The sequence below is a fragment of the Salvelinus fontinalis genome, chromosome 1 (genome assembly GCF_029448725.1).
Source record: "Salvelinus fontinalis isolate EN_2023a chromosome 1, ASM2944872v1, whole genome shotgun sequence".
Lineage (NCBI taxonomy): Eukaryota > Metazoa > Chordata > Actinopteri > Salmoniformes > Salmonidae > Salvelinus > Salvelinus fontinalis.
The window spans coordinates 7,957,402-7,968,231 of NC_074665.1; positions in this window are offsets into that span (position 1 = coordinate 7,957,402).

The window sequence follows — 10,830 nt, forward strand, 5'->3', positions numbered from 1 at the left end:
CTACACACTGGCACTCCAACACACTCACATGGCCCTACACACTGACACTCCAACACACTCACATGGCCCTACACACTGACATTCCAACACACTCACATGGCCCTACACACTGGCACTCCAACACACTCACATGGCCCTACACACTGACACTCCAACACACTCACATGGCCCTACACACTGACACTCCAACACACTCACATGGCCCTACACACTGACACTCCAACACACTCACATGGCCCTACACACTGGCACTCCAACACACTCACATGGCCCTACACACTGGCACTCCAACACACTCACATGGCCCTACACACTGGCACTCCAACACACTCACATGGCCCTACACACTGGCACTCCAACACACTCACATGGCCCTACACACTGGCACTCCAACACACTCACATGGCCCTACACACTGGCACTCCAACACACTCACATGGCCCTACACACTGGCACTCCAACACACTCACATGGCCCTACACACTGGCACTCCAACACACTCACATGGCCCTACACACTGGCACTCCAACACACTCACATGGCCCTACACACTGACACTCCAACACACTCACATGGCCCTACACACTGACACTCCAACACACTCACATGGCCCTACACACTGGCACTCCAACACACTCACATGGCCCTACACACTGACACTCCAACACACTGACACTCCAACACACTCACATGGCCCTACACACTGGCACTCCAACACACTCGCATGGCCCTACACACTGACACTCCAACACACTCACATGGCCCTACACACTGACACTCCAACACACTCACATGGCCCTACACACTGACACTCCAACACACTCACATGGCCCTACACACTGACACTCCAACACACTCACATGGCCCTACACACTGACACTCCAACACACTCACATGGCCCTACACACTGACACTCCAACACACTCACATGGCCTTACACACTGACACTCCAACACACTCACATGGCCCTACACACTGACACTCCAACACACTGACACTCCAACACACTCACATGGCCCTACACACTGACACTCCAACACACTCACATGGCCCTACACACTGACACTCCAACACACTCACATGGCCCTACACACTGGCACTCCAACACACTCGCATGGCCCTACACACTGGCACTCCAACACACTCACATGGCCCTACACACTGACACTCCAACACACTCACATGGCCCTACACACTGACACTCCAACACACTCACATGGCCCTACACACTGACACTCCAACACACTGACACTCCAACACACTCACATGGCCCTACACACTGACACTCCAACACACTCACATGGCCCTACACACTGACACTCCAACACACTCACATGGCCCTACACACTGGCACTCCAACACACTCGCATGGCCCTACACACTGGCACTCCAACACACTCACATGGCCCTACACACTGACACTCCAACACACTCACATGGCCCTACACACTGACACTCCAACACACTCACATGGCCCTACACACTGGCACTCCAACACACTCGCATGGCCCTACACACTGGCACTCCAACACACTCACATGGCCCTACACACTGACACGCCAACACACTCACATGGCCCTACACACTGACACTCCAACACACTCACATGGCCTTACACACTGACACTCCAACACACTCACATGGCCCTACACACTGGCACTCCAACACACTCGCATGGCCCTACACACTGACACTCCAACACACTCGCATGGCCCTACACACTGACACTCCAACACACTCACATGGCCCTACACACTGACACTCCAACACACTCACATGGCCCTACACACTGACACTCCAACACACTCACATGGCCCTACACACTGACACTCCAACACACTCACATGGCCCTACACACTGACACTCCAACACACTCACATGGCCCTACACACTGACACTCCAACACACTCACATGGCCCTACACACTGACACTCCAACACACTCACATGGCCCTACACACTGACACTCCAACACACTCACATGGCCCTACACACTGACACTCTAACACACTCACATGGCCCTACACACTGACACTCCAACACACTCACATGGCCTTACACACTGACACTCCAACACACTCACATGGCCCTACACACTGACACTCCAACACACTCACATGGCCCTACACACTGACACTCCAACACACTCACATGGCCCTACACACTGACACTCCAACACACTCACATGGCCCTACACACTGACACTCCAACACACTCACATGGCCCTACACACTGACACTCCAACACACTCACATGGCCCTACACACTGACACTCCAACACACTCACATGGCCCTACACACTGACACTCCAACACACTCACATGGCCCTACACACTGACACTCCAACACACTGACACTCCAACACACTCACATGGCCCTACACACTGGCACTCCAACACACTCGCATGGCCCTACACACTGACACTCCAACACACTCACATGGCCCTACACACTGACACTCCAACACACTCACATGGCCCTACACACTGACACTCCAACACACTCACATGGCCCTACACACTGACACTCCAACACACTCACATGGCCCTACACACTGACACTCCAACACACTCACATGGCCCTACACACTGACACTCCAACACACTCACATGGCCCTACACACTGACACTCCAACACACTCACATGGCCCTACACACTGACACTCCAACACACTCACATGGCCCTACACACTGACACTCCAACACACTCACATGGCCCTACACACTTACACTCCAACACACTCACATGGCCCTACACACTGACACTCCAACACACTCACATGGCCCTACACACTGACACTCCAACACACTCACATGGCCCTACACACTGACACTCCAACACACTCACATGGCCCTACACACTGACACTCCAACACACTCACATGGCCCTACACACTGACACTCCAACACACTCACATGGCCCTACACACTGACACTCCAACACACTCACATGGCCCTACACACTGACACTCTAACACACTGACACTCCAACACACTCACATGGCCCTACACACTGACACTCCAACACACTGACACTCCAACACACTCACATGGCCCTACACACTGACACTCCAACACACTCACATGGCCCTACACACTGACACTCCAACACACTCACATGGCCCTACACACTGACACTCCAACACACTCACATGGCCCTACACACTGGCACTCCAACACACTCGCATGGCCCTACACACTGGCACTCCAACACACTCGCATGGCCCTACACACTGACACTCCAACACACTCACATGGCCCTACACACTGTCACTCCAACACACTCACATGGCCCTACACACTGGCACTCCAACACACTCGCATGGCCCTACACACTGGCACTCCAACACACTCACATGGCCCTACACACTGACACGCCAACACACTCACATGGCCCTACACACTGACACTCCAACACACTCACATGGCCTTACACACTGACACTCCAACACAATCACATGGCCCTACACACTGGCACTCCAACACACTCACATGGCCCTACACACTGACACTCCAACACACTCGCATGGCCCTACACACTGACACTCCAACACACTCACATGGCCCTACACACTGACACTCCAACACACTCACATGGCCCTACACACTGACACTCCAACACACTCACATGGCCCTACACACTGACACTCCAACACACTCACATGGCCCTACACACTGACACTCCAACACACTCACATGGCCCTACACACTGACACTCCAACACACTCACATGGCCCTACACACTGACACTCCAACACACTCACATGGCCCTACACACTGACACTCTAACACACTCACATGGCCCTACACACTGACACTCCAACACACTCACATGGCCTTACACACTGACACTCCAACACACTCACATGGCCTTACACACTGACACTCCAACACACTCACATGGCCCTACACACTGACACTCCAACACACTCACATGGCCCTACACACTGACACTCCAACACACTCACATGGCCCTACACACTGACACTCCAACACACTCACATGGCCCTACACACTGACACTCCAACACACTCACATGGCCCTACACACTGACACTCCAACACACTCACATGGCCCTACACACTGACACTCCAACACACTCACATGGCCCTACACACTGACACTCCAACACACTCACATGGCCCTACACACTGACACTCCAACACACTCACATGGCCCTACACACTGGCACTCCAACACACTCGCATGGCCCTACACACTGACACTCCAACACACTCACATGGCCCTACACACTGACACTCCAACACACTCACATGGCCCTACACACTGACACTCCAACACACTCACATGGCCCTACACACTGACACTCCAACACACTCACATGGCCCTACACACTGACACTCCAACACACTCACATGGCCCTACACACTGACACTCCAACACACTCACATGGCCCTACACGCTGACACTCCAACACACTCACATGGCCCTACACACTGACACTCCAACACACTCACATGGCCCTACACACTGACACTCCAACACACTCACATGGCCTTACACACTGACACTCCAACACACTCACATGGCCCTACACACTGACACTCCAACACACTGACACTCCAACACACTCACATGGCCCTACACACTGACACTCCAACACACTCACATGGCCCTACACACTGACACTCCAACACACTCACATGGCCCTACACACTGACACTCCAACACACTCACATGGCCCTACACACTGACACTCCAACACACTCACATGGCCCTACACACTGACACTCCAACACACTCACATGGCCCTACACACTGACACTCCAACACACTCACATGGCCCTACACACTGACACTCTAACACACTCACATGGCCCTACACACTGACACTCCAACACACTCACATGGCCCTACACACTGACACTCCAACACACTCACATGGCCTTACACACTGACACTCCAACACACTCACATGGCCCTACACACTGACACTCCAACACACTGACACTCCAACACACTCACATGGCCCTACACACTGACACTCCAACACACTCACATGGCCCTACACACTGACACTCCAACACACTCACATGGCCCTACACACTGGCACTCCAACACACTCGCATGGCCCTACACACTGGCACTCCAACACACTCGCATGGCCCTACACACTGACACGCCAACACACTCACATGGCCCTACACACTGACACTCCAACACACTCACATGGCCCTACACACTGGCACGCCAACACACTCACATGGCCCTACACACTGACACTCCAACACACTCACATGGCCCTACACACTGGCACTCCAACACACTCACATGGCCCTACACACTGGCACTCCACCACACTCACATGGCCCTACACACTGGCACTCCAACACACTCACATGGCCCTACACACTGGCACTCCAACGTACTCACATGGCCCTACACACTGGCACTCCAACACACTCACATGGCCCTACACACTGGCACTCCAACACACTCACATGGCCCTACACACTGGCACTCCAACACACTCACATGGCCCTACACACTGACACTCCAACACACTCACATGGCCCTACACACTGACACTCCAACACACTCACATGGCCCTACACACTGACACTCCAACACACTCACATGGCCCTACACACTGACACTCCAACACACTCGCATGGCCCTACACACTGGCACTCCAACACACTCGCATGGCCCTACACACTGGCACTCCAACACACTCGCATGGCCCTACACACTGACACGCCAACACACTCGCATGGCCCTACACACTGACACTCCAACACACTCACATGGCCCTACACACTGGCACTCCAACACACTCACATGGCCCTACACACTGGCACTCTAACACACTCACATGGCCCTACACACTGACACTCCAACACACTCACATGGCCTTACACACTGACACTCCAACACACTCACATGGCCCTACACACTGACACTCCAACACACTGACACTCCAACACACTCACATGGCCCTACACACTGGCACTCCAACACACTCACATGGCCTTTAACACTGACACTCCAACACACTCACATGGCCCTACACACTGACACTCCCAACACACTCACATGGCCCTACACACTGACACTCCAACACACTCACATGGCCCTACACACTGACACTCCAACACACTCACATGGCCCTACACACTGGCACTCCACCACACTCACATGGCCCTACACACTGGCACTCCAACACACTCGCATGGCCCTACACACTGGCACTCCAACACACTCGCATGGCCCTACACACCGGCACTCCAACACACTCACATGGCCCTACACACTGGCACTCCAACACACTCGCATGGCCCTACACACTGACACTCCAACACACTCGCATGGACCTACACACTGACACTCCAACACACTCACATGGCCCTACACACTGACACTCCAACACACTCACATGGCCCTACACACTGACACTCCAACACACTCACATGGCCCTACACACTGACACTCCAACACACTCACATGGCCCTACACACTGACACTCCAACACACTGACACTCCAACACACTCACATGGCCCTACACACTGGCACTCCAACACACTCACATGGCCCTACACACTGACACTCCAACACACTGACACTCCAACACACTCACATGGCCCTACACACTGACACTCCAACACACTGACACTCCAACACACTCACATGGCCCTACACACTGACACTCCAACACACTCACATGGCCCTACACACTGACACTCCAACACACTCACATGGCCCTACACACTGACACTCCAACACACTCACATGGCCCTACACACTGACACTCCAACACACTCACATGGCCTTACACACTGACACTCCAACACACTCACATGGCCCTACACACTGACACTCCAACACACTGACACTCCAACACACTCACATGGCCCTACACACTGACACTCCAACACACTCACATGGCCCTACACACTGACACTCCAACACACTCACATGGCCCTACACACTGACACTCCAACACACTCACATGGCCCTACACACTGACACTCCAACACACTCACATGGCCCTACACACTGACACTCCAACACACTCACATGGCCCTACACACTGACACTCCAACACACTCACATGGCCCTACACACTGACACTCCAACACACTCACATGGCCCTACACACTGACACTCTAACACACTCACATGGCCCTACACACTGACACTCCAACACACTCACATGGCCCTACACACTGACACTCCAACACACTCACATGGCCTTACACACTGACACTCCAACACACTCACATGGCCCTACACACTGACACTCCAACACACTGACACTCCAACACACTCACATGGCCCTACACACTGACACTCCAACACACTCACATGGCCCTACACACTGACACTCCAACACACTCACATGGCCCTACACACTGACACTCCAACACACTCGCATGGCCCTACACACTGGCACTCCAACACACTCGCATGGCCCTACACACTGACACGCCAACACACTCGCATGGCCCTACACACTGACACTCCAACACACTCACATGGCCCTACACACTGGCACTCCAACACACTCACATGGCCCTACACACTGGCACTCCACCACACTCACATGGCCCTACACACTGGCACTCCACCACACTCACATGGCCCTACACACTGGCACTCCAACACACTCGCATGGCCCTACACACTGGCACTCCAACACACTCACATGGCCCTACACACCGGCACTCCAACACACTCACATGGCCCTACACACTGGCACTCCAACACACTCGCATGGCCCTACACACTGACACTCCAACACACTCGCATGGACCTACACACTGACACTCCAACACACTCACATGGCCCTACACACTGACACTCCAACGCACTCACATGGCCCTACACACTGACACTCCAACACACTCACATGGCCCTACACACTGACACTCTAACACACTCACATGGCCCTACACACTGACACTCCAACACACTCACATGGCCTTACACACTGACACTCCAACACACTCACATGGCCCTACACACTGACACTCCAACACACTGACACTCCAACACACTCACATGGCCCTACACACTGGCACTCCAACACACTCACATGGCCTTTAACACTGACACTCCAACACACTCACATGGCCCTACACACTGACACTCCAACACACTCACATGGCCCTACACACTGACACTCCAACACACTCACATGGCCCTACACACTGACACTCCAACACACTCACATGGCCCTACACACTGGCACTCCACCACACTCACATGGCCCTACACACTGGCACTCCAACACACTCGCATGGCCCTACACACTGGCACTCCAACACACTCACATGGCCCTACACACCGGCACTCCAACACACTCACATGGCCCTACACACTGACACTCCAACACACTCACATGGCCCTACACACTGACACTCCAACACACTCGCATGGACCTACACACTGACACTCCAACACACTCGCATGGCCCTACACACTGACACTCCAACACACTCGCATGGCCCTACACACTGACACTCCAACACACTCACATGGCCCTACACACTGACACTCTAACACACTCACATGGCCCTACACACTGACACTCCAACACACTCACATGGCCCTACACACTGACACTCCAACACACTCACATGGCCTTACACACTGACACTCCAACACACTCACATGGCCCTACACACTGACACTCCAACACACTCACATGGCCCTACACACTGACACTCCAACACACTCACATGGCCCTACACACTGACACTCCAACACACTCACATGGCCCTACACACTGACACTCCAACACACTCACATGGCCCTACACACTGACACTCCAACACACTCACATGGCCCTACACACTGACACTCCAACACACTCACATGGCCCTACACACTGACACTCCAACACACTCACATGGCCCTACACACTGACACTCCAACACACTCACATGGCCCTACACACTGACACTCTAACACACTGACACTCCAACACACTCACATGGCCCTACACACTGACACTCCAACACACTGACACTCCAACACACTCACATGGCCCTACACACTGACACTCCAACACACTCACATGGCCCTACACACTGACACTCCAACACACTCACATGGCCCTACACACTGACACTCCAACACACTCACATGGCCCTACACACTGACCCTGGAACTGTCCCTGTATATAGCTACTGACCCTGGAACTGACCCTGTATATAACTACTGACCCTGTATATAACTACTGACCCTGTATATAGCTACTGTCCCTGTATATAGCTACTGACCCTGGAACTGTCCCTGTATATAGCTACTGTCCCTGTATATAGCTACTGACCCTGGAACTGACCCGTATAGAGCTACTGTCCCTGTATATAGCTACTGACCCTGGAACTGACCCTGTATATAACTACTGTCCCTGTATATAGCTACTGACCCTGTATATAACTACTGACCCTGGAACTGACCCGTATAGAGCTACTGTCCCTGTATATAGCTACTGACCCTGGAACTGACCCTGTATATAACTACTGTCCCTGTATATAGCTACTGACCCTGTATATAACTACTGACCCTGTATATAGCTACTGACCCTGTATATAACTACTGACCCTGTATATAGCTACTGACCCTGTATATAACTACTGACCCTGTATATAGCTACTGACCCTGTATATAACTACTGACCCTGTATATAGCTACTGACTCTGTATATAGCTACTGTCCCTGTATATAGCTACTGACCCTGGAACTGACCCTGTATATAACTACTGACCCTGTATATAACTACTGACCCTGGAACTGACCCTGTATATAACTACTGACCCTGTATATAACTACTGTCCCTGTATATAACTACTGACCCTGTAACTGTCCCTGTATATAACTACTGACCCTGGAACTGACCCTGTATATAGCTACTGACCCTGTATATAGCTACTGATCCTGTATATAACTACTGACCCTGTATATAACTACTGACCCTGTATATAGCTACTGACCCTGGAACTGTCCCTGTATATAGCTACTGACCCTTTATATAACTACTGACCCTGGAACTGTCCCTGTATATAGCTACTGACCCTGGAACTGACCCTGTATATAACAACTGACCCTGTATATAACTACTGACCCTGTATATAACTACTGACCCTGTATATAGCTACTGACCCTGTATATAACTACTGACCCTGTATATAGCTACTGACCCTGTATATAACTACTGACCCTGTATATAGCTACTGACCCTGTATATAGCTACTGACCCTGTATATAGCTACTGACCCTGTATATAGCTACTGTCCCTGTATATAGCTACTGACCCTGGAACTGACCCTGTATATAACTACTGACCCTGTATATAACTACTGACCCTGTATATAGCTACTGACCCTGTATATAACTACTGACCCCGTATATAACTACTGACCCTGTATATAACTACTGTCCCTGTATATAACTACTGACCCTGGAACTGACCCTGTATATAGCTACTGACCCAGGAACTGTCCTTGTATATGGCTACTGACCCTGTATATAACTACTGACCCTGTATATAGCTACTGACCCTGGAACTGACCCTGTATATAGCTACTGACCCTGTATATAGCTACTGACCCTGTATATAGCTACTGACCCTGTATATACCTACTGACCCTGTATATACCTACTGACCCTGTATATAACTACTGACCCTGTATATAGCTACTGACCCTGTATATAACTACTGACCCTGTATATAGCTACTGACCCTGTATATAACTACTGACCCTGTATATAGCTACTGACCCTGTATATAACTACTGACCCTGTATATAACTACTGACCCTGTATATAGCTACTGATCCTGTATATAACTACTGACCCTGTATAT